Source organism: Lagopus leucura, unplaced genomic scaffold (genome assembly GCF_019238085.1).
Source record: "Lagopus leucura isolate 7727_CA_CO unplaced genomic scaffold, USGS_WTPT01 Super-Scaffold_100002, whole genome shotgun sequence".
Lineage (NCBI taxonomy): Eukaryota > Metazoa > Chordata > Aves > Galliformes > Phasianidae > Lagopus > Lagopus leucura.
Genome location: NW_024962263.1, coordinates 5,943,840 through 5,948,717, shown reverse-complemented (window position 1 = coordinate 5,948,717; position 4,878 = coordinate 5,943,840). Strand labels below are relative to the sequence as shown.

The window sequence follows — 4,878 nt, the reverse complement described above, 5'->3', positions numbered from 1 at the left end:
TCTTTACTGGCGTAGGCCCCATAGTGGTCATTGTTCTTCACTCCTTACCTGTTATTTCTCCTTTAAGTCCAACCACCTCCAGAAGCATGAGCTCTCACGCAGCTGATAATTCTTATGTGTCCAAGTAATGTGCATTTGGATCCAGAAGACACGGTCAGTTTGTCTAATTAGCTTCCTGCCACTATAGCCAAGGCGGAAATTTAAGGTACAGTAACTCATTTTATAGCCAATCTATATGGCACTGAATATAAATCGGAAAAATTCTTTGCTTGAGCAAGATGTGTGGTGATATTGTTATGCCATATTAAAGTGCTCTTTAAAAATAAATTAGATTCTCATGACCGAGAGAAACCAGTATTCCCTGCCACAGCCAGACCTGTCATGGACAAGTCTCCTCCTTACCCAGGATTGCTACACTCTCTCGTGTAGCAGAAATCTAAGCAAGCTGCCAAAAGGGCATACTGGGCATACTCCATTTCCTTTCCTGTGGGACCCCTGAAGGATTTGCTTTTCAATCTAGAAAAAGCATTGGTTTGGGGGAGAACGGCCTATTGGGAACCATGCATGTTCATCAAGGCTGTGCAAGCACATGTCAAACCAAGTTGGTGTATTAAAAAAGGCTGCCAAATGTTTAGGGCAGAAATACTTGCCTCTTTTGTAACTGCAGTGTTTTTCTTGTGTACATCCTTCTGGGCTAAAAGCTGCCCCTTGTGTGTGAAGAAAAAATGCACTTCCAAATTGTCTCCTGGGGAATGAGGGCTCATATCTCTCCTTCTCACACTGATACTGTAATTTCACACTTTCCTCTCTAGCAGTTGAGCTGCTCCTCGTTATATATGACATGCATGTTTCATTTTCATTAGAGTTTTTCCAGTTTGAGTGGCCTGATGAAGAAGGGAAAGGAAGGGCTGTCTTTCAAAAGGAAATAGCGGCAGGAGGTGGAGGGGTCTCTTGTGCCCCCAACAGACAGTGCTGCTTTTGTGCCCCGTACCACTGCCCTCCCCCCACACGGTGCAGGGTTTTGCTAACACTAAGCCTCCAGTGAGATCAGGACCACTACAGCTGCTATCACAAAGCAATACGTACACGCGTAGGAGAAGAAACAGGTCTGGAAAGAAGAAAGTATCCACCCATCAGAAATACCCTCATTTGCTTTGCCATCTTGATGAGACCTAAACTGAGAACCTACTGCTGATGAGCTAAACTTTTGCTTAAACAAAAAACATCGGATGTGGTAACTGTTGAATGGAAACTAAGCTTGGCTAAACAGGGGTCAGGCTCTCTGCTGACTTATGATTTCCAGCAGTTAGGCACTAGTACGTTGTGTCTGAATAATGCCGTGTCCTGATAGTGGTTAATTGCCACCCAATTATCAAAACTTTCTGGGCTGATCATCGTCTCAGACGAGCTCACACATTATTAATCTTGTCTTTCACTGGGAGAAGCGCAAGACTTGGAAGCCTTTGTGGGAGAGAAGACAGGAATGCCACTCGCTGCATTTCTCTCGTTGGCCGGATGCTTAACTTGCTGAAGAACAGTGACAGTTACAGACAGGCTGTCTCTTTCCATGCTTGCTGATGGGGTGAGCTCTCAGGCACTTGTATAATTGCTACTAGCTGCTGGTGCTAAATTGTTGGCTTGAAGAGGATTGTGCAGTCTGAACCTGATGGCTGACTCCTGCCACAGAAACTTCAGTTTAATTGCTCATGGAATTGGGCTTACATACGGAAAGAATCGAGTTCATATAATTTAGCCGTAAAGGAAATACTCTTGCATTAAAAGAAGGTTATTAAGCAAAAAATTAAGCTATATGTGTTTGAGTATAAGCATATATAGCTTAGGTTTTGAACACCTGAGGAATGCTTCCCTTTGGATGTCTATTACTGATGACAGTGCAGCATCAGAAGTGCTAAGCGGGTTCTCTGAGCACGACAAATAACGATGGCTGTAAGTAACGGCCTCCAAAACTGTGTTTCCTGAAATGCAGCTCACACAAACTTCCTTTATATGAGACTCTCTATTCTCCCCGGTTCCTTTCCTTCTGCATTCCCACCTTCCTGCCCCTTGGCATTCATTCACGCTGTGTGTTATTAAAGTTGTCTCTGAAGCTGGCCCAAGGAGTTGTGCGCGTTATTTACATCACAACAGAGCCTGGGGGCATCAGGCAGGTTGGGGGCCTGGTGTGCCAGCTGCTATTCAGCCTTTAAATACAAAGCCTTAGTCTTAGTCTGACCCAAAGAGATTTCCATCTTGAATTTCAACAGGTAGATGGACAGAGATGATTGTTTCACTGATGCTTCATTGCTGCACCATTCAAGTTGCTGTGAGTAGCAGTACTTAACACAACATCCTCCTCTGAGGTGTCACACGAGTCTGCCAAACTGAGATATCCGAAATTCACCTCTAGTTGGTGGTGCAGAAACCACAGCAATCAAACAGGGGCTTGTATCACAGACAGGAAGATTTAAAGAGATCACAAAGTCTTCACACATTCATTGTGAGTTGAATCTGATATTTGTATTCAAGACCTGTAAGATAACAGCCCTACAAAGTCCCTTAGAACTGGCCAGATTTTCTAAGACTTTTCATTGAAGAAAAACACCTTTAAACCATTTAAAGTCACGACAGAAAATCAGCTTGCAAGTATCCAAAACACTAGAGACCATCATATACTAATCTAAGCTTAACAAAACACATAGTATTACCAAGTGCAATTCTACAGTCCAGCTATTAGTAGCTTTACCTCTGGCTGTTCTCCATCCTGCTTTTGAGCTCCATCCTTTCCTTTCATCTTATTCTACACCACATGAAACAGGTGAGTGTTCCCTTTATATAGCTCAGGGCTCTGCTCACATGTCTCACAAAGCTCGGTATCTTCATTTAATCAGTTAAAAGCATCGAGATAATCAGAGATCTTTCATGAACTCCATACCAGGATCTAATTCTGTTAAGCATTCAAAACTTACCAAGTTCAAAAAAATGAAGAAAAAATTAATTAATTTTTCCTAGGAATATCTACTTTGAAAACCTGCCCTGGGGGGTACGCTTGTAGTTTACAGGAATATCTCTCACAAATCAACCGTGCTTTTTATTGTCAAGGCAACACTGTGGCTTCTGCATCCCATTTGTTCATGCATAGATAGTAACAGCATCCACTTTTTATCTGATTCCATTTGAATTATTATCTTGACTTAACTGCCACTGATTTTTTATAGGAAAGAACAAGTGATTTAGGGTTATCTTCCCTGGTAACAACTTTTGACAGCAAAGAAATGGTGATACTTCCCCATAAGTCTGTATTTGGTACCTCAGCACTAGATGACAGTGCCAATAAGTTAAACTGAACAGAGTGATGATTTTCAGTTTTGGGTCTCTGAAAGCATGGGTGGGACTAGTGAATTATTTTGAGGGGTCTGTGAAAGGTAACTCAGATAAGGGGGACTCATGACAAAAGGCTTAAATTTGCTTGAAGGGATCCTGAAGTGCCCTGGAAAATGCTGTGTGGTCTGCAGACTGGAAAAGATTAAAGCCCCGGGGCTATACATGCTATCTGCTCTGATTTAGGGGCCTGCTGATCCGTGGTCATGCATGTTATCAGTTGTGCCATTCTTTTTCCAACAGAAGATTAACCTCACATTCCCGCATACGGGTATCTCCCAGACCTCCTCCCACTGAGACCATCTATTTGACCCCTGAGAGCTCTGATACTGCTATACTGGCATCCAGCATTTCTGTTTCTTCCCATATTTTTCTTTACACCATCAACTGACCTGAAAGCTGCTTGTGTGCATGTGAATGCCCTGACACCTGGCAAATTCCAGGATTAGACCTCTGAGAAGCTGCAACAGCACCTCACACATGAGACAAGTATTTCCTCAGTGTCTGTTGCTTTCCACCCTTTTCCTTCATTCCTCTGCATTCACTGTGGAGGCTGTCAGGGAGTGTGTTAGCTGATTTGTTTGCTAACTTGTTATAGGATTTGGCTGGAGAACAGTTGGGGGAACTGTGTGGGTATGAGTCCTCTCTGTTCTCCTAGCTCTGATTAGGGAATATGGCAAGATCACAGAAGAGTTGGCAAATTTCTTTGTTAAGAAGCAAACAGATTTCATACGGGTCATCACAGGAATTCCAACCTTAACGCTACCACCAACAACAATCTTGCAAGAGCTGTGAACTATTTGGCAGATAACTGGCAGTTTCATAACCAAAATCCAGTTTTGCAGGGAAGGCTAAACTTCTGCCCTTTTTTTCTGATACTGTTTTGCCGTTGTGAGAAGCAATGCATATGGAAGTCCATTAGAGCCTAAGGCTATTGTTGATGTGGTCTTGACTCATTCTTGGCACTCCCTCATGTTCCTTCGATAGCTCAGCTGGTAGAGCGGAGGACTGTAGGCTGACTGTAGAAAGAAATCCTTAGGTCGCTGGTTCAATTCCGGCTCGAAGGAAAGGTTTTTGGGGGTGGTTGTCATTTTTTTAAGTGATTTTTGTCTTTCACTCGCTTCTGGAGTTTACAGCTTGGTAAAGCTGCCCTTTCCAGCCATACTCCACTCTAGGTCCTGTGGGAGATTTGCTCTACTTTGTCTCTCTACCACTTTCAAGGATTTTGTTTCCTACTTCCTGATTCTTACAGCAATGGCACTTTGACCTTTGTCATGTGTCTACCTGATCAGTCACTGCACATTGTATGGGATTCTCTTCTTCAGGGGCTCAACGCCTTCTACAGACCATTGTTAGCTAGAGCAGACCTGCAGCATGGAGTTGGCAGAACCTCTGTTAGCTGAACTGAGTGTGAGATACTGGAAGAGGTCCAGTTACTTTGCTCTGAGTGGAAGGGAATGAGATAGGAGAAAACATGTTTTCATGATGACAGGAACGCCA

General features: G+C 43.3%; 1 non-coding gene across 1 annotated transcript; it reads left to right on the top strand.

The window, feature by feature from the left end:
• The first annotated feature begins 4,355 nt into the window (after nt 1-4,355).
• Nucleotides 4,356-4,445, top strand: TRNAY-GUA. The gene is given in 2 exon segments: nt 4,356-4,392; nt 4,410-4,445. It is a non-coding gene; the product is annotated as a tRNA-Tyr (tRNA).
• The last annotated feature ends 433 nt before the right edge of the window (nt 4,446-4,878 follow it).